The following is a 21,986-nucleotide window of genomic DNA, read 5'->3' on the forward strand; positions in this document are numbered from 1 at the left end:
CCAAGTGCCAAATGAACATCTTTACATGAATGTCCCACAAAAGTTTCCAACTCAAAATGTCCAAAGCCACTGTGTTCACCCTTCCCATACATAAACCTTTCCCACATTCCCTAACATCACGAATGACATTACCATCCATCCTGTTGCCAGAACCAGAACCTCAGAACCATCCTTGATCTCTCACTTTTCTCAGGGCCTCCTGTCCAATCTCTAAATTGTATTGATTCTACTTAAGAAATATCATGTGGGTTGATCCTCCCTTTTCTTTCTCACTGCAGTTATCGCTGCAACTTCCTTAGAACACCAGGCTCTAACGTTTCTTGCTTGGGATTTGTAGTGTGTTGCCTTTTTGCTGTTCTTTCGATTTGCGTTCTTTGTTCTCTAGCTTTCCTTACAGACTGTGGCAACAGTGGTGTTTCTAAAATTCAGATTGACTAATCCATAGCCTGGTCTTAATTTTTGAGTGGTTTCTCATTGCCTCAGTATAAATTTTAACCTCTTTAACATAGTCTTAAAGACCTTTTATGATATTTCTCTCTCTGTGTCCAGTCTTAGTGTGTATCACTTATTACAATGCATTTTATGCTTTAGCAATATTACACCATTTTCAGTTATCTAAGAATTTCATAATTTCTTACCCCTTCAATACTTTTAAACTGATGTTTGCTCCTCCCAGAATATTATTTTGCATTCCTAGTGTGCACCCCTCCCCGCAAACCTGCCTGTCAAACTTGGGAGCCATCTTTCAAGTTTCACATCATTTATCTTTCCCTCTATTAATCCTCTGTCCTCTCTGTTATGCCTCTTGGGGTTTATGTCATGGCATCTGTCACATAAAATCATGACAACTTGTTTGTGTACATGGCTTTCTCCTGCACTCTGTGAACTCCCTGAGGACAGAGATTGCATCCATAGATCTCCTACAGTAACTGGCACGTGGTTGGTGACCAAAGCAGATGGTGAATGAATGAAAAATGGAATTAAAAAAGATACAGATTCTCTTCATTACCAAGGATCACTCATTTGACCAATATTTTATGAACGTGAAAAATGCTAAGTCAAAACTGCAAGTAATTTTTTTTTAACGTTTCCACATAGCACTGATTTGAAATTCTCTCTTTATTTACAGCACAAAGCCCTTGAACACATCGAACATACTATTTCCTGACAATGAACGGTTTGGTCTAAGCTTCTAAAAGTGACACAGGCAGAAAGGAATAATGAAAAATGATTGAGAAGCTCAGAGGATTGTAATGCTTGTCACAGAATTATGACTTATCTGCTCCAGCCTTTGAAGGGTGTGCTTCCATTTGCCTGCTCTGTGTGGAGAGAGCTATCCGATACTGTGTTTGCCTAAAACAGTGATTTACAGTCACCATTGACTTAAAATGCTTTACAGACCAATTTTTAATCCTTCTGTCCCTAGTTTTTCCTTATCAAAAACAATTTCATGATATTGCCTACAAATATTGTAAAGCAGGATGACCTCCATAAAAGAAAGTAATTGAGGTGGGCAAGTCATTATTGTAAGGGCCAAAGAATGCTGCCATGAACTTTTAAAAGGCCCTAAGATGTAAGAGAACAGAACTGGAATGGATGCTACTCTTGGTCCTTGAGTTCTCGGACAAAGCTGATCTCTCTAGGCTGTGCTTTCATCTTCTGTCAAGCCAATAGATTGTACGAGTCACTAAATGATGTCTAAGCCTACTCCCAGCTCTAAAATTTGGTGACTCAATCCAGAGTTGAGCTTCTCTGGACCCAGTATAATATTAGAAAATTCGTTATCAAAGAGGGAGGGGAGTGTGCAGAGGAATAAGCATAACCTTACTGCTTAACTATTCTGTCAACAGTCCTCTGATGCAAACTCCAAGAAAGTGAAAACTTATTGAAAATAAAACTCAGTAAAATCCAACGTGACCTGACTTATAGCAATAAATATAGACTCTGGGCAAAACGGGAGTACAGATAAAAGGATATCATCAAGCTCTTTGGGAAAAATGTTTCAAATGCCCCTAAGAAATGTTACTGTTTATAGTTATTCCATTATTCTCAACTGTCTTGTTCACCATCCCTGAGGATTTGAAATTTTACTTCCTATTTTTAACATGGAGTATTTCATTATTAAAAACATACAGGACAGCGCAAAGTCATATTAAATCAACAAATACTACTGTCTGCTTGATGATGAGAAACAGTGGAGCACTGATCTCTCACCTGAGTCAGAAATCACAGGTGGGGAAAGCACGAATGACACCCCAATGAGACAGATGAGCGTTATTATGAAACAAGAAGTAACTTGGGCAGTCGCAACAAAAAAGGAAATTGATAGATCATATGATTTTCCTTGTATAGTAAAGAAAGTTTACAAGTGTATCTTGAGAAATAAATGTTTTCCTGGCACAAATTCCTATGAGAATTGTATGGTATGGTCCCTTATTCTGAAGATATAAAGTAATACTTAGCACAATGTTACTGCAGTTGTTCAATATCATTCTTTCTTTATTTTCCCAAAATGCCATGTCTTACGGTAAACTGGAACAGGACTCAAGGGCACAAAACGAAACGGTTCCTCAGTAATGACATTACATATGTACAGACAGGGAAGAGAACAGTTAAGACAATGAGGCCTAGGTATGTGATTCAACTTACTATAGCACTTGGAGAACATACCTTGGCATACTCTTACCTAACACAGTCAATTCAAGGTTAAATCTTTTGATAGTTGCTGTAAGGGCAGATATTCTACATGGTTGACTGAAGAAAGATCTATATGTTTAAATAGCAGGTGAAAAGGCAGCAGGTTGATATTCTCATGGAAAAATTAAGAAGCCTGACATATTCTCACACAGAGATGGGTAACTCCAGTACACAAAGAGGTGGATAAACGCCTTCTCAAAAGAAAAAAAAGTTCCAGATCTGCTCTGTGATTTTATAAGTTCCTTAAAGCATGAAAGAAATGATTCGGGCTTAGACATTTTTATGGCTAGGTCTCACCACTATACTGCCTGAATCCATTAAAAAAAACCCAAGAAATGCTTTCATCAAATATCTGAATATTTGAATAGAAAGACATACTTGAAGTGTCCTCCAGGGTGTTAAAGACTTCGAGTAGATGAAGAAACTGCCCTAGCAGGGTTACTGAGAATTATTCATTTGAATACTAGGGGATGTATATTTTATTTTTAGCATTGCTAATGCAAAGTCTTTCTTCCAGGTAGCAATTTGTAAAAGGCAGAACTGCTTATTAAGGCCACTCCTGATTGTGACAGCAAAACCTTGTCATCATCGTGGCTCAGGCTGCCTATATTTCTGTAGGCTTGGGGACATGAAGGTGTCTCCAATTTACTGGAATACCAATCCAGTTATTTAGATATATAAAGTGAGGAGAACAGCTGTTTTGTTTTGTTTTTTTTTGCGGTACGCGGGCCTCTCACCGCTGTGGCCTCTCCCGTTGCGGAGCACAGGCTCCGGACGCGCAGGCTCAGCGGCCATGGCTCACGGGCCCAGCCGCTCCGCGGCATGTGGGATCTTCCCGGACCGGGGCACGAACCCATGTCCCCTGCATCGGCAGGCAGACGCTCAACCACTGCGCCACCAGGGAAGCCCTAGGAGAACAGCTTTTTAAATAAGATTTAAAATCGTAGTTGAATCTGTCAAAAGAGCGTAATATTTGGGTAGCCTCATCAGGGAGCGAGGAAGCTTTGGTTTCCCTAAACTGGCACCACAGCCACTCCAGATTCAAATCATAGGGATTTGGAATCATAGCCACTTCCAGATTAAGCACGTTATTATAATCCTCCCCCTTGCATTTCACTGTTTATTAAGCAGAACCATCTGGAAATAATCTTCCTCACTGAGTACCAGAATGTTACCTCTTTTGCTTTTCTCCTCCTTGATCTGTGTAATTCTGTATCTTCTGACCTATTGACGTTGGATAAAATGGATTATGTGAGCCGTTGAAGAAATGGCCAGCAAAACTCGGAATTCTGAGTGTTCATGGGAGATGTCCACAAGAAGCCAAGAGGTCATGAAAAGATAGAAGAGGGACCCATCAGGACGAACACCTCTGTGCTGGTGACAGTGACAAACATTTCCCCCATCTCTCCTAGTGGGTATTCACAGTATTGCAGAAGGGCGAAAACTATGAGAAAACTATGAAGTGTAGTCTCTTTTTTGCATGTGCTCTGCATAGAATGTCCATTTTGAGAATATTCAGCTATATCAAATAGATTTCTAAAGAATTAAGCTACAAAACATATGGGAACCTCCACTCTTGTGGTCCATCTAACCTTGGCATTATGGAATCAGTTAAATCTTCTAATGTTTTATGAATAGACTGTTGCACTATCCCCTCTCTCGTCTGCCTCCATTCTTATCTTCTTTAAAATCACTGTCTAGAGTGATTGATATATTTAAATTGCATTTCTTGCCATTCTTACTACCTACACCTATGCTTCTTGAGCAAAAGAGATTTGTAATCAAAGGAAATTCTAAAGGATACCAGCAGCAACTTGGGAGGATGAGAAGTTATTGGATAAACATGGTGCATCTTCCTGGAAATTTGCAGAAAAATACTTTTATGATAATGAAACAAAGATTTATTATTGAGTAAATGCAAATGCATGAGAATTCAAAGAACTTGATATACACGGCAGACCATTTCTAACTCTGGCTCCAGGTCATCTGCCTTGAGAGTATGCATTTATTGTTTTATCTGGCTTTGTTTACTTTTGGGGAGAGTCAATTTGTTGCGAAATTTTGTTGTGAAACAGTGAAAGAACACAGTAAATTAAACCTGATTGCTCTTTTATGTTGTATTTTGAGAACATGTACCATCTTAAGAGCTAGGTGACTATATAGACCTTATAGTGCCAAGATTTAAATTTGTTTTACGGAAGTTACAGCTATGGCAAATTGATTTCTAAAGAATTAAAGTAAAAATATCTGAGAGCCCTCCAGTGGTCAAAATAATATATGCAAATACTCAGTTATTTACCCAATATTCCTCCCTCCAAAGAACTTGAAACATTTCAGTCTTCCTTTCATAAAAATGCTTGCTTTGATTACTTTCTGACATCACTATTATATCACATAAATTGTTTTTTAGCACTATGGGGAAACAGATGTTTATCCAAATCATTTAAATAAAAAAAAAAACAACCACCAGAAAATAGCAGCCTAAACCACCCATTTATCAATGAGAGATTTTAAATAGCTGCTAAAATTTAAGCACGTGGTACAATCCCAAATCTTGTCCAGATATGAGTAATTTAATTCCTCCCATTGCAGCCATTGAGAGAAATGTGGCTGGGTATTAAAACCACTCTATCGATAAAGAAAGGATCCAGTCAACATGAGCTGTGTCTGCTACTGTTTTCCCCTTAAGCACAGAGTGTCATTTTAATGTGTATATTGCTAGACTTATAAAAGCATTGTATGCGTGCGTGCGTGCGTGCGTGTGTGTGTGTGTGTGTGTGTGTATGTGTTCCTCAATTGTAATTCTGATGGCTTGCATGAGAAATGTGTTGGCTTCTCTTTTAGCAAATGCATATCTAACTAAGCCAGGCACAGTACTTTCACGTGCTTCGTCTCTTGATTACCAGTAATGGTTTGGCAGAAAGCCTGGAATAACGTCTCTGCCTTGAAAATTGACAAGCTCTAACATTTACCCAAATGCTGCAACACTGATTGGTGAGGGGAGTTTTTGGTTCGTTTTAATTAAATTCCTATATTACTTTATCAGAAAGTAAAGCTTGTTTAAAAAACTCCCCCCAGGGCTTCCCTGGTGGCGCAGTGGTCGGGAGTCCGCCTGCCCATGCAGGGGACACAGGTTCGTGCCCCGGTCCGGGAAGATCCCACATGCCACGGAGCTGCTGGGCCCGTGAGCCATGGCCGCTGAGCCTGCACGTCTGGAGCCTGTGCTTCGCAACGGGAGAGGCCGCAACAGTGGGAGGCCCGCGTACCGCAAAAAAAAACCAAAAAGAAAAACAAAAAAACTCCCCCCACATTTAGATTCATAAATTTGGTGTTCCATACAGGATTAGGATTTTTCTTTTGCAAATATGTAACTACGTATTTAATTATTATAGTCCTAAATCTTTATGGACCACCCTTCAAAGGCCTGTGCTTATTTATTTAAAAAGTTAGCAACATCAGGGTTAAAATGCTAAGAAAAAATTTTATGTCCTATAATTTCATCTCTTACTCAGAATTTTTTTGCTTGTTTTCTAGTTTTAGACAGAAAGTAAATGCTCGTTTTCCCTTTTGTATATTAATGTATGCAGACTTACCATGTCTGTCAATGTCCCTATGTTAAAAAAAATTTAAAAAGTCAAATTCAGTTAGTATCTGTGAATGACTTTCAAGAAATTCAGCCTACTGCAAGAAATGTTATGGGTAATTCTCAGCACACTCTAGTGGAGTAAATTATTGCCTAAGACAAAAGCAGGCATTTCTGGAAGCTACATTGTATATTTGAGGCCACTGGGGTACCATATAGGAGACTGAAGCAATAATTTACCCTTGTGCAATGAAAAATACAATGTAACTTGCACACCAGGATCCTCTGCCTCATTAAGTTAAACACTTCCCTCATGTCATTTTAAAGGAGAGATTACAATACTGTAAATCTAAGTAACTTAGATTTATGTTCTGGTGTATGGCAAATGGTTACACAGCATATTTACAGCATTATAAATGTTTGGGTGCTAAGCAAGTTCAGAACGCAGATATAATTGACTTCATAATTTGGCAAATGAGGTAAAGGTAAGGTTCTGCTGTGTGGTTACTCACAGAGTTCCAAAGGAGCAGCCCTGCAGTGCTGAGAAAAAATCTTCAGCTTTTCTTTCAGTGGAATTTTAGAGGTGTTGCTGACATCATTACAGTTTTTGAATCTTATTATAACCCCAAGGAAAAATATAAACAAAAATCAGTCAGAGGAAAAACGTTTGCTAAGAATTTATGCTGTCTACACTTCTGATTGAATGATTTCTCTTTTTATGGAACAGAAGGAAGGTATAATAATTTTCTTTCTGAAAAATGTATTGATTTATCTCATACTCTTAAAATCGAGGGAGGAGATGCAATTAAATGAAAAGCACAATAACATTACCAGGGTGGACAAGGTGATAAAAGGACACAGGCTACGTGTCACACCTAAACACCCTGATACTTGTAAGTGAACCAAATATCTAGGATTTTCTTTGAATAGAGCTGCTGGTGGTATAAAAGTTCACAGAACAATCGGTTCATTTTAAGTGGTCATAGCACTTAACTGAATATAACAAACATTCTAAAGCAAAAGACGGACATTTTGCTCTTGTTAGTCTATTACCCTTATTCTTGCACAGAAAAATTCCCATAGATAATAAATTTAGTAGAGCATCTTTTGAAACCCAACAGTTTCTTTTTCCTTTTTAAGCTTTAAACATTTTGAATTTAAAGGAGGTGAACAACAAAAAAAAAAAGTCAAGAAACAGATGTTGAAATTGAAGTTTCCTTTCCACACGGTCTTCATAAAGAAAAGATAACTGAGTCTAATAAATTATTAATGTATGAACATATTCTAAAATGGAATAACAGTTTTAGAGTTTTGAATAACATGGGTAAGATAAAGCAAATCCCTTTTGAGTTCTGCGTTCTGCTGAATACAGCTAGGCTCCTTATAAGTGGCTATATCACAAATGATAGGCCTGAATAGAGTTAAACAAATATTATTGGATGCACTATCAGTTTAAGATTTGATTTCTGCTGGTGTTTAAAAGCAATGTCATTTATAAAGAGAGTACAAAGTACCCAAAGGTAAGGATATCTTTTAAAGTCTTTATAATTCTCAGGTTTATCTTCTCAAAGTATTATATAAGCTACCACACTATCACATTTTTAATTATTAATACAATGAACTAGGGGTGATTTATCCAGAATTTACCAAGTATATTAAAGTATGTGTTAAAAATGATATATTCATATATAAATAATGTTGATATGTGTTTGTATATATTCAAATTATATATATGTGTATATATATATATATATACACACACACACACATATATATATATTCAAATTAGCTTGAGAAACACTCAGTTAAAGAAAATCAAGCATGTCTCTTTAGTGTAAAACTTTAAGAGCCCTTAATGCAAAGGTCACATAAATCTCCAAGAGAGCAATATGGTATACAGCATTTCCCAAATTCATCTGACCTAGGATCCTCATCTGTTTTTCTTTTCCTTCCATATAGCATTTCCTAGAATTATCACTCCTGAGAACATAAATTGGATTGCCTGATTCAAATTAAAATCCAAAAAACCCTTAAAATTATTGGCCTAATAATTTTTTTAACTTTTAGGTGCCTCATTAATCTCTGAATTCCCCAGTTTTACCTTGTTAATGCTTAAAACTAAATGCAAAGCAAAAAGTAGAGTAGCAGAGGGATACAAATGTTATTCAAAACTATGCATTTCTAATGTATAATACAGATCACCATTCCTCTGTGGCATTTTCCCTCATCCTAGTCCTTTTATTTTGCCTCCGGGAAAAAGTGGGTGCTGGGGATTAGAATTACATTCAATTACTTTTTCTCCATTTCTCTGCTACACATGATCAGTTCTTAGAGATGGGAAAGTGCTAGCGTTGCACACTGACTCTCTACATTCTATAGAAATTGCCCTATCAGAGGCTCTTTTTCCTTCCCAGACTCTCCATGGGCAGAACTCCCTGAGAGATTAAGTGTGAGGACAGGTAAAATGCTAGGACTTCAAAGCACCAGAGAAGCTGTGACAGGAAAGGTCGCAGACACTCCAGAAACGGTGAAGATTTAGAGACCCAAAAAACTCTCAGTGGGCCTCAAAGTCAAAGTATAAAAACTGACAAGAGACGTTAGCATCAGACCACAGGTAGCTTGCCTACGTGTTACCAAGTATGGACCAAAAACTGTTCACTGGTATATAAGTTTAAATCTAGACCTTTTGGTCTACTGGGGGTTTAGGACTGCCTATCACCCATGAGTGTGGAATTCATTAGATCTCTTCATAAATATTCCAGCTTTTTCTCTTTTCTGGCAAGTGGTAGGACTGTATTACTTGCCCAGCTGAAGTTAGGTGTGACCACATGGCATGCTTTGGCCAAGGAAATGTGAGCATAAGGAACATGGGTCATTTCCTGGTAAGAGCAGCAATGTGGAGTAGGGTCTTCAGCCAACCCCTGACGAATAATTTTCATGAGTGGGAAGGAAACCTTGGTTTTTATAAGCCACTGAGATTTAGAGGTTGTGTGTTACCTCAGGAAACCACGTATAGTATATCTGGAGCACCTCATGTGTGTGCATCTTAGTTTTATCATATATAAAAGAAAATAACAACATATGTCTCTTACCCACAAAATAGTATGAAACACTGGATGCATTTTAGACGAGAATTGTTACACTTACCTGAGGTGTTAAAAACATCTTTTGATGAGTAAATGTTTCTACAAATGTGTAGTAATGAACCATCTAAGACTAAAAATTCAATGCACGAGAAGATAAATTTCATTCAAAATTAGCCTACATCTTTTAATAAAATTAATAAAGGCATCTGTATTCTTGAACTATGATTAATTCAGTGAATTCATTTTTTCAGTACTCATAAATCTGTGTGCTACCACATTACATAGGAATGGGGGTACAAAAGTAAAATGAGACTAAAAAGGAAAAATAATAAAAATAACTCTATTGCTCTCTTTAAAGTACATGGAGCTTTACGAAGCTTTCATGACTCAGGGTGTCTCTGAGTCATCCTTATGCCATATATATTTTGCAAGAATGCAGAATCCAGCTTTATTTCTGCAAATAAATGCACTTTTATTTTATGTGAAGATACAACACAGTTTCCTATGTGATAAGGATACATTTTCTATTTAGCTTTTTTTTTTTTAGAATTTGTTTAGGTCTCTTTAAAATATTCTATAATAAAATATCTGCAAAATATGAGATTTTTAAGAATAAAAGCAATCCCCAAACTCTTAAAACTTAGCTTTCTGAGAGAAAAACACAAATTGTTGAGGAAAAGGCAAAGTGACTTTTTAACAAGTGGAGATTAGTGCAAATAAATTAAGGATATAAATGAGAGAATAATATAAAGCAATTTGTAAATTACACCCATTGTCTTAACACAACATACTCTGGTGTCAGTGTCCAGTGAAGGGGGCTAAGTAAATAATTTCATTGTCTAAGACAAGCACAGTTAAGGCACAAGGTAGGAGCTTGATAGGGATTTGTTAAATTAATAAGACAAATTAGCTCAGCTATGTGGAGGTTACAATTTAAAATCTGCCAGTTTTCAAGATCTAGTCTTAATTTCTTTCATTGATGAAGCAAAAAAAGTTCAATAATATTATATTTTCATATTTTGTGATGGAGAAATCTGGGTTCTCATCTAAATATTGACTTTGAACATTTGATTAGACTCAAACAAATTTTAAGATAAATTTTGACCCTGTTCATATTAGGGTTTTTGTCTTTGTGGAGGTTAAAGAGCCCTATATAAGAAAAAATAGAAACCAAGTTTCTTATTTTTCTAAATCTCAGGAGTTGACATATTAAAGGCATACAATAAGTGTGTGAAAAATTTATAAATGATCTGAGGAATATGAAATCGGTTAAACACCCTTAGAATTAATAAGCTATATTTTCTCTTCCTCTGACTCCTATCAACTATATTCAATTTATAATAAGTAAATGTAGTTTTGTTAACTTACCATAGCAAAATGATTAATACTGCACTTTAAGGCCTTAAAATTTTTAGGGAAAAATTTTAACCAACTTTAAGATTTGGGGTCACAATATCATATCACATAAACAAGCAACTTCTTTCCTTCTAGCACACACTGTGATCTGAAAATAACCCAGTGTTTTCTGATGGTTCAGATTCAGGCTGTATGCAATGAGATGATTTTAATTTAGTTGTGTCACATGACTTCTTCCATTTGTGCTATTCAGTATTCTGGGCTAGATTTGTCTGTTTTCCAACTCTATGACTTTCTTTTTGATTATGAACATACAACTAATTTATCGTACTTAACACGTCTATCATCTCTTTTGTCACCACAATCAAGGTATACAGTCTCATTTGGCAAAAATGAAAATAGATAACATCCCCTTACCCAAACAACAATAACCAAACAAACATTTTTAATTGAGTCTACTTGACATCAAGAACTATGAATGATCACTGTTCTAGACAAGGAGCCTAAGGTCAAAAGAATAATGATGTTTAGAAGGAAAAAGAATAAAGTAAGAAAGGAACTGTTGAGGGAAAACTTCCTCGAAATAGTCATTTGTTCATTCCTTAAACATGTATTGAATGGTTTCTATGTGTCAGTAACTGAGAATACAAAAATGAGTAAGATACAGTGCCTGCCAGGACAGTGAAAGTGACTTATGAGATTAACCTTGAAGGAGAAGTAAGATTTGCCCACAAAGGAGGTAAACAATGAGCATTCTGGGCAAAAAACTCCAAGAAACTAGTAGGTAGACTAGTACAGACATATGATCATGTATGGAATATTCTGGAGGCAGCAATGATGTGTGATTAAAGTGCTGGTGATAACCAGTGAAGTAGCGGAGGTGATGTTAGAGAAACAGGTTGAGGCTTTCTGACATACCAAGACATACTAAGGAATGCATTTTGAAGGGAATGGTGAACCACAAGAGATTTTTAAGTAGTGGGGGGAATCCATTCATGTCTAGGACTTTTAGAAGACGGGTGTATTGGTCCCAGCATGGGACATGTGCTGGGGATGGAGCCTAAAGGCAAGAGAACAACCGGGAGCCATACTATAACCAAGGGAGGTGATGAGCACCTGAAACAGAACAGAGAGAAGGAAAAGGAAGGAATTTATTTACGATAATTTGTGAAATGTGGTGATGCTGGATATAGGTCAAGGGATAGCATGAAGAGTCAAGGTCAACAGCTGAGAGTGATGACAGTAGGGGTGGCTTGAGAGACTACAGAGATTACTAAGAAAAGGGGCCAGCTAAGGACAAACAAAAGGACCGTTAAGTACTGTTCACAGCTCAAAGCAGGTTGGAACACATGAATTTTTCCAATCAGAAATTTGCATTTGCAAAGTTCTCCACAAAAGCCTCAACATATCAGGCCACAGCTAAAACCCCAAATCAGAAAAATGACCTGGAATTATCAACGATATCAGCAGACTGCCTGGTACCTTCTCTAGAATGAGGAGTCTTTAAAAAAAATGACTATAAAAGCAGAAGTGTGACTTTCCATTTCGGGTAACGGTAATGAGATCATTTGGACCAACACTCTCATTGAGGTAATCGAAAACATTTAAAATGTAAAAACAACAAAGAGCTAATAAGATGGTGAAGACAGGAACATTCAAGAGAAGACCAGAACTCAGATAAAGACACTAATTTTTGAAAGCTTTTGCTCTTGGGTATCTGAGTATCAGGAACAAAAGGTCTGAGAAACCAGCTTCATGCTGGGCAGCCTTATGGGTGTCGGTGGAACATCAAAGCCCACGGTCCTCAGGTGAGGGCTTTAATAAACTAACCCAGCTTTCCCCTGGGACCTCAAAAGGTCATATCTTCCCTTAGGGTAGATGTGAACACCAAATCAACCGTTCCTCACACAAATTTGTAGCCTTACTTCTTGCACAGAGGTGCCTTGATTAATCACCTTTGATTAAGGTGATTCTGGTCTGATCCAGGGGCCCTGGCAGAAGCAAACCCAAGTCCTCTCTGGAGGAGACCATCATCACCACTAGGTCTCAACTTATCCCTACAAGTAATTTTAAAAATAATTTCCAGCAGATAGTCAAAGATATCCAAGAAAACAAGACTGAAAACTGACAGGAGCAATAATAATAGAAACAAATCTTGGTAACTCTTGAGATATTAGAATTAGCAGATGTATATTATAAAACAACTACACTTACTATGTTCAAAGAAATAAAATCCAAGCTTGACGATGTCAGCAGGGACATCACAGCAGCAGAGAGATATTCATCGGCCCCTTCTCCTGTCAACGCGATCTGGCCACATAACGTCTAAAATTCTTATAGTTTAAAATTTTTAAATGTTGTATCCTTTTTTGGCTTTCTTTTGACACACTGAAAACAAAAACAAAGCCCCATACTAATATAATTTTATTTGTATGTATAATTCAATCAGAAATATATTAGTTAAGCAAAAGGTAAGTTTACATGTAAGTGTGTGTGCGTGTCCCGGTGTGTGTGATGCATGCTCTCACAAATATCTCGGAGACACCTATGATTCCTGCCAGGCTCCCTCCTCTTGTCAACAGTTCAGGACACAGCCAGGTAAAGCAAGGGGGACAGGCATCCAATGTCACCAGGGAAAATATACAAACGTGCCATCCACTTGCAGAGAAGTGAAAATTAACTGCAACTTTCACAACTTAATGGGTTAATTATAGATATTAGGGAAGGTTAACCGTGATTTAACAGAACTGTAAAATTAAGTGACTCTATCAGTATCATGTTCATTATGTTCATTTTTCATTTTAGAAGAGTAACGTGGTATTATTATTTATTCTGGTCAACGTTGAGTGAAAGATCCATGTTATCATACATTGTTCGTACCTAGTTCAGCCAACTTAGTTCATTAGAATCTGGTTGACTTGACAGAACAAAACCCGGCCAGTTACGTGCAACAACTGTTCAGCCCCACGCTCTGTAATAAGCACATCAGCACATTTATTTTCCCCATATAAAGTAGAATTTCCAATTCATACCATGTACTCTGTGACTATTATGGACAGTATTTATTCAGAAGGAATGCTGTGCAAGTTTGGAAAAGCTGTCTCTAAGAGAGCCGAGAGGTCACTGGACAAAACAAGAAACAAAACCTATACATGGTCAAAAACTTGAAGAGGACTAAGGTTTGTCATTCTTTCTTTTAACTAAAAAAGTTTTGAAATCCTCAGCACATAGCAAGGCAGCAGCAAATCAGACAGCTCTCCCCCTCCTCCACTCTCAAGCTCTGTAGAATCAGAACGCCTCTATTCACTTAGCAAATATCAGCTTTTTTGGAGGACGAGAACCTGCTTGGAATTAATGAGGCAACACCAAAAAATAACTTCTATTAATAAATTGTTCTCTTCAATGGAAAATTGCCTATTTTTCTCATCTTTTTTTTTTTTAAAAAAAGAAACAGAATATCTTCCAACGGCTCCTTATGCACTTTCTACCACCTCCCCCCCCACTTTTATTATTGTTTTCTTTTTTCTTTTTTAAATTAAAAAATGCCATAGTGCCAAGCAAGGGAAATAACTCCATCTCACAAGAATACAGTCACCACCAATGGCATCATGGACGGAATAACATTTAGTCGGTGTTGTGACATGTTTAACTACTGACGTTGTAATTCAAGAAATGCAGGGTGTTTAAGGAGTTAATAGAGGGAAAAGTAGGTAAAGGTAAAGCCAAACTGAAGTTAGAAGTGCAAGGTCATCTTCAAAACTAAGCTGAAATACTTTGTTTCTTTCTACTTCACAAAATGTAAAACCCCAAATATCTCAAGAAAGGTAACAAAGTTACAACACTGGAAAATCTTCCTGATCACTTTTTCATTCACACAAATAAAAAGAAAAATGCAACATTAACCTTCCCAGAGAAGCAACATCTTTGCACTTACCCTAGAGTATGTACATGATCTCTTAAATCCTTTTAATTCCAGTACATCCAGAACATATATGAATTCTTAGCACATTCATATAAAGAATAAACCTTAACCAAATGGCTAATTACAACAGAGATCACAACAGGACTCTCTGAAATTCTAGGGAGAGACACAAGGTTAAAATCCAGCTTCTAGATCCTGGTGTATACTGTGTCTATCTTTAACTTGAAAATGAGTTGGTTTCACATTCCACTGAAGTCCCACTGGCAGATGCCTTTGGTAAGCTCACCAATGGCAGGCTGTCAAAAGCCCTCCCTCCACCCCCTCCACCCTCTTCAACCCCCTCCATGCTCTGCCTGAGCTTCCGTTGCTACATCTAATACTGATTTACTCAGCTGTCTTTTTACCTGTCTCCACGTGGGTAAAAGGAGATGCTTTCATTGATGGCTATTACAGAAACACATGGAAACTGAATATCAGCCGGAGGACTCACGGTGCTTTTCCCACTGCCATCCCCTCCCCCTACCTCCTACCAGAAACCAACTGACTTCCAAACTTGGCTGTCTGAAAAAGAATGTTCTCTGATTGGCATTCCTGGAAGCGGAAAGCAAGGCAGCTCAAGTTGTGTTCTGTTACTCGGCATGAAAAACTTCCCAGGTATACATAATACAAACAAGTAAGTTTTCTGGATTTTTTCCCCCTTAACTTTGAGGAGAAACGGGGCAAATATTTGGGAGCATGACAAATATTTTTGTTGTTGCATAGCGTTTATGTTTGAATATTCACCTATAATTTTACCCCAAATGGCTATGGATGCAGTAGAAAAGGGAAATGGCAAATTTGTTGTTAAGAGCTGAATTTCCTTATTAGTAAATGAGTTGGGACCCATTAGAGGAAGCGATGGTTATGCTGAATGCTTGACGGTATTCTGAAGGGCAACTATTCCATCTGTGGATTTTCTGTGAGAGAAAACCTTGCTCATAGGAATTGTGAAAAAACTGCTTTCACCTGTCCTATATTTTATATTGCAGACAGCAGGAGGAGAGGGTGCAAGAAACACTTCTATCTCCCTGTCAAGGCTTCTTTTCCAGGACTGTCTTGTAAACTTTGGTGAGGACTGCGTGGGGCTGGCCACGTACAATACTCTCCCACACCCCACACTCACACACACATGTCTGAACAAAGAAAAACTGAGTCAATGGAAATGAGGGGAAAAAGTACATTTTCTCAAACAGGATCTGACAAGAATGAATAATGTGGAGTCCCTTTAAATCACTACTAAAATTGTATTTAATATTTATTTTGTGGTCACTGGGATCAAAAGATCTGCTGCGGCTGAAAATAATTTGCCTCACCCTGTTCAAAATAGTGAGCGTATTATGTGCAATGTTATGGACCAGACAACTTCTTGAAAGGCCTGATAGAGGATTTATAATTTCGGCATCAGACAAACCACAACCCCAGGCATGCTGGGGTTTCCAGATCTCATCTGGCTGTCTCTGCCAGCTCCAGGTGAATGTCAGCTGGCTGGGCTCAGGGTGGTGCTGTGGCCGCAGCTACCCCTAGGAACTTGTGCAGACATCTCGAAAATACCCAACGGCAAAGGCTGACTCCCAAAAAGAAACCTTTCTCTTTGTTTGTGGTTGGTTTTAAATGTTCTGTCCTAGGTGGTCTTTTACCACATCTGAACAAGACCATTTTAGGGAACTGTGAGTGAACACTTGATTAACTGGCATCCTATGACTAATTTATTTTGGTGATATCTTGATGCCCCATATAGACTGATCCTACCAACCTGCTCACTCCTCAGCCTGTTACTAGATGTCCTTTAAAAAAAAACAAAAAAAGAGTGAAAGAAGGAGGGAGAGGAGGAAGAAACTTTCTTTATTCTTATTCCCAAGCTGATTAATGCATATGAAATTTCAAGCTGTATGTAATGCTGATAAAGACATCCAAATAACTTCAGAAATAAATAGAAATGACCACTCACCCAGAGAGCACAAATCCCTGTCTTTGTGTTTCTTCCCCCCTCTATCAAAACACTTCTCCCCAAGGCTAATGGATGGTGTCAAAACACGTGTGAGCTAAGAGTGGACAGAGTTGGCAGCAGGTCATCTGTTTCACATTCGGCCACACTATTCACTTATGCTGTACCTTTGAGTGAACATTAGCACAACCGACACCCAAGAAATGTTTGTTGAAACAAGCAAACAATTGCTTGTGTGAAAGTGTGTATTTTAACCTATGGAAAATTGTTATATGTTGGCTTACATTTTAGATAATGGGGTGGGGGGAATTATATCTCTTTTCAAGCCATTAACCAAAAGATTATATGGAAGGTATATTAGGCACTGAGAACCTTTATAGAAGCAAAAAAAAAAAAAAAAGATTATTATACATTTTGTGTCTGTGTGAGTGAATGACTCTAAACACCAACATGGCAAATTCTGCTAAGTTTATTTCTATTTATCTTGCTGGCTTCTAAGAGAAATAAAGAAAATATTAGGCCCTCCTAATAATTCAGATTAACTAGTAAACTATAACAATTTTCTTTATTGAAATGTTACTGGCCATTCCTTACAGTACAACATTCAACAAGAAAACATCTCCTTAGGTTCCCAAATTTATCTCCTTTTATGTTTTCATCTGTTTAAATCACAGAAATTCCAGAACAGTGTGCAACAGTAGTGGCAGCGTGAGTCCAAACCCAAGGTTGAATGAGCACATGGGAATTTCTTTTTCTTCTTTTTCTCCCCCTAACCTTCATGTGGCAGTTGATAAGATTTATAATGGCTAGAACTCAGTCTTTATCATGAGTAAATGTTATTTTTCTCTTTCACAAGCACTAACATGAGAGTTAGGATTTGATCAGAAAAAATAGCTTCCAGGGCTTGCTTCCAAAGAAAACTGGGCATGTAACAGGCAAATCAAATACCCTTGATTTATCATGAACAAGCAGTTAATCTCCGCTCCATTCTCCAGAAATAGACTGTCTTAGCACTGTTCTATGGATGGCAAATGCTGGTAGCCGTCTCCTTGAGGGGTGAACAAGGTGTTAAAACTCAGGTTTTAGCTGAGCTGGGAGGCAGGCATCTTGTGTATGAAAAATCTGGGCAATGAAAAGCAAATGATCCCTGTTATTTTTTCCTCCCTGGCGTCCTTAAGACTCTGGCATAGGCTGTATTCTCATGCTGATAGTTTTGTGGATGATTTTGTCTTTTACATATTATTTTTTTAAAAAAATACACTATTTGCTATAGACGGAATATTTGTGTCCCACAAAATTCGTATGTTGAAACCCAATCTCTCATGTGATGGTATCAGGAGGTGGGGCCTTTAGGAGGTGCTTAGGTCTTGAGGGTGGAGCCCTCATGAATGGGATTAGTGCCCTTATCAAAGAGACCCCAGAGAGCTTCTTTGACCCTTCCACCAGGAGAGGACACAGCAAAAAGATGGGCCTCTATGAGCCAGGAAGCAAGCCCTCATAAGACACCAAATCTGCTGGCATCTTGATTTTGGACTTCCAGTCTTCAGACTGAGAGAAATAAATTTCTGTTGCTTATTTCAGTTGTCTGTAAGCCACCCGGTCTATGGTATATTGTCATAGCGGCCTGAATGGACTAAGACACTCATTATACAAAAGTGAGGTTTTTTTTTTGTGGTGGAGGGGGATAAATTGTGGGGTTTTTTTCCCCTGAGGAAAAAAATAATAAATCCAAGTAGTAGTTGTTTGAAAAGTAATTACAATAGACACTGCCCAAGAAAAAAGTAGAAAAACTATATATATAGGGGCTCTAACAACAGATATGGAAGGGATTCAAAACAGCAGCATACTACATATAATCTTATTAAATGCTGATCAATTTCAAAATTAGATGAAATTGGGCACTCATTTTGAATGCCTATGATATGAAAATAGCCCTAATTATGGAAAGGACCATATGTATAAATTTACTAATTATAATATCATATTTGGTGGAAAATCACTGGGAACAATGGTAGTTTTGATGACAACAGAAAGACATTGTTTAACGCTTAGCATATAAATGCATATGCCCCATGATTTCAACTATATTAGAACACCTGTGGGCACTAGAAGGAAAGATAAAGGCCAGAAGGAATCCTATCTAAATGATTTACGGGTCCACACACAGGCCCACACACACAGCCAAAATATTCAAATGAAGATAACTGCAGCCCTTCCTCATTCCTTCTCTCTCCTCCTTGTCCTTGGAGAGCATCTCTATTTCTCTTCTCAGGGTCTCTTGTGTGGCAGGTGGGTTGGGAGGGGAGTGGACAGGAAATGGGGAGGCACTCCAATGTGGAAAGAGACACAGAAGAAGCTTAAAGGGGCTTAGGTTGATGTGAAGAAAGGGCATCAAGAGAAATACCCAAGAAAGAGTGATCTTAAAGGCACCAGTGAGAACAGGGAAGGGATGGGTGAACAGAATCTGGTACAGCAGAAGCAGGGACCAAACTGTAAGCCAGACTGGGGAGCAGCACCTCTGAATGGGGCAGACTTTGAGGACAGCAAGGTTTAAATGGGAGGATTAGGTAGTTTGGCCCTAGGACATCTGGCTGTGTGTTTTATGATTTCTTCTCATGGAACACTTTATTGTTCAATATCTAGTAGTGTCATATTTGTGTGTCTTTTGGATACTGACATGGATCTTGAAGCTACAGACATTTATTTACATGAACGTTTTTGAAAAATTTCAGTAATTGTTTTGTCCTATTGCTGTGGTTGCTAAAATTGATTTTCTTTGATATGAGTAAGAAATTATCTTCACCCTTGTCTAAATAAACTATCTCGATCTCTTTCCTCTCCTTGCATTTCATTTCCTGTATCACTCTCAGTTCCCATAAAAGGTAGCTATTATAGCCTCTTAGGCTGAGCACTGAATGTAAAGTGACCAACCATCCCGGTTTGAATGGAACTAAGGGATTTCCCGGGATGCAGGATTTTCAGTGATAAAATCAGGAAAGTCTCAGGAAAACCAGGACTAGTTAGTCATCCTATACATGTAAGCTGGAATTTTTTTATGTTATGTGTATGCTTTTGATAAAGATTAGTCTTTTTATTAATTAACAGGTGTTTGGCTCAAGTAGAATGATAATCAGAAAATGTAGATTTCTTTTTGCATTTCCCCCATTAGCCATGCAACTTGGGAGGGGTCAAATTCCAACGGCCACTATTTCCTCATCTCCACAATGAGAACAATCATACAAATTTCAAAGAGTTGTTGTCAACATCAAATGAGATATACATGTAAAATAAGAATATATAAAATATATTAAATGAATATATTTTATATTGTATGTTATATAAACTTTATAAAAATTATATGTACTTTTCAAAGAAGCTTTTAGTTATTTTAGACTGAGGAATAATGGAAGCCCACAGAAGAGGTACAACATTTCAAATTGTAAGTGGCAGGGGTGGTGGGAGGGGAAGAGAGAGAGAGATAGATATTGGTTGATGAGAGAATAACTTTCTCAGGAGTATGTGTTTCAGCATTTGATCTTTCCCCAAATTAAACTCACTGAGTTAAGGATTTTTGTTTTTGTTTTTGAGAAGCTCTATAGCCCAGGAAACAATCAATACTCCACATTCACAAAAGATATGGATTATCTTTAATATTAGAAATACAGATTTTATTTGTACCTTTTCCTTTAAGCTGGGGTAGGGGTATTTTTCCTTTGTGGAACCAAAATCAACCCTAATTAAAGCACAATCATAGATATATCACAATCACTAGGCAAAACTAGAATATCCAACCTCATCCTAGGGACAGAGAGATACACCTTATGATACCACTTACGTGAGCTCTGGCAGTAGCTGCCATACCTGATGCCTTGAAAATGTATTTAATGTCATCGCTTCAAATCTGTGCACATTTTCATAATCACATGTATACTCCATATTGGTTCTACTCCAAGCCTCTTGAGATTTATCAAGAGTTGGAAATAGGACAATTCTATTGTATGTGGTAAAAGAAAATGACAGGTGATAGGCAAGGTGGACGGAGTCTGGTGGTTATTGCACCCAACTTATTTATTTGGGAGCAGTTTTTCTCCAGATGAGCATGTGACTCATCAGTGCTTTTCAAATTTGTTTGTTGGTGTTGTTTCACTAGGGAACCCTTTGTTCAAAGGAAATAGTTCACTGAAACTTAATAATGACAAGGCATAGCTCCTTTAGCAGAACCTCAGGTGTGAAACCTGGGGCCCTGCCTCTTCCTTAAGCAGTCCCTGTGGAAACCTCCAGGAATCTGGGAAGCTTAGCTTGAAAACCTTTGAGCACTAGAACTCATTGCATTCAGTTTATTTTAAAAGTATAACGGTAATACATTTTTTTAAATATGCATGTATTTTTTAAAGCCATGTAGAATAATAGAGCTTAAAAGAACGTGTCCCATCCCTCCTCACCCTAGAATCCCAGAGACGATGACCATCAACTCGTAACTGGTAATTATGACAATCAGTCTGTATTCTTAAATGACGCTCTTGTACTCCTATTTAAAAAAATTTTTTCAAATGTCAATATTATCTATTGTTCTCCTACTATGGAAAATAAGAATTTAGTTCTTATACACACCTTCTCCAGCATGTGTGCTCTCAACCTCTCTCTCCCTCTTTCCCTCCCTTCCTCATTCTCATTTACACACACACACACACACACACACACACACACACACACTTTCCTTAATCCTCACAATTTAATTACACAACAATTTTAGGGGAAGAACTTATCAGTGATTACATTATTTTGGCTATGTACACATTATTCACATGTAAACCACATGGGATATATGAGTCCATTTCCTTTCTTTTACACAGTTTTCTTTTTCCTGACACTGGTGGTCGTGTCATATTTTTTTTTTTTTTTTTTTATGGTACGCGGGCCTCTCACTGCTGTGGCCTCTCCTGCTGCGGAGCACAGGCTCCGGACGCACAGGCTCAGCGGCCATGGCTCACGGGCCCAGCCGTTCCGCGGCATGTGGAATCTTCCCAGACCGGGACACGAACCCGTGTCCCTTGCATCGGCAGGCGGATTCTCAACCACTGCGCCACCAGGGAAGCCCCCGTGTCATATTTTTGTTTGCTTAATTTTCTATCTGCCTAACATTACATTTTTTTCAAACGCTCCAATAGACATGTAACATTCCTCTTAATACAGACAAACATATCAACTATTTTTTCTGCATGCCGTCTACCCCCTCCCCCACCCTGGTCCTTTTTGTAGCAATAGTGCTTCTGAGCTGTCATCGCGGGACTGGCTTTTGCTTCTCTTCGGTATTGAGTCCCTTTGCTGGGTTCTTTGTTCTCGCCTTCTTGATGGACT

General features: G+C 38.0%; 1 protein-coding gene across 22 annotated transcripts in view; it reads right to left on the minus strand.

Annotated features, from left to right (window-relative positions):
* The window catches only part of DTNA (dystrobrevin alpha), a 396,589-nt gene that overhangs the window by 269,165 nt on the left and 105,438 nt on the right, over positions 1–21,986 (minus strand). Inside the window, exons 1-2 of one of the 22 annotated variants that reach the window (XM_060121869.1) lie at positions 14,657–14,837; positions 12,937–13,110 (exon numbers count right to left, since the gene is read on the minus strand). The exons of 20 other annotated variants lie outside the window; for them this stretch is intronic. The gene's annotated coding sequence lies outside the window, so the exon portion shown is untranslated. Of the gene's footprint in view, positions 1–12,936; positions 13,111–14,656; positions 14,838–21,986 lie in introns of those variants that run through there. One more of the 22 variants, XM_060121868.1, reaches the window with a different exon arrangement.

This window comes from Lagenorhynchus albirostris, chromosome 14, assembly GCF_949774975.1.
Source record: "Lagenorhynchus albirostris chromosome 14, mLagAlb1.1, whole genome shotgun sequence".
Classification (NCBI taxonomy): Eukaryota; Metazoa; Chordata; class Mammalia; order Artiodactyla; family Delphinidae; genus Lagenorhynchus; species Lagenorhynchus albirostris.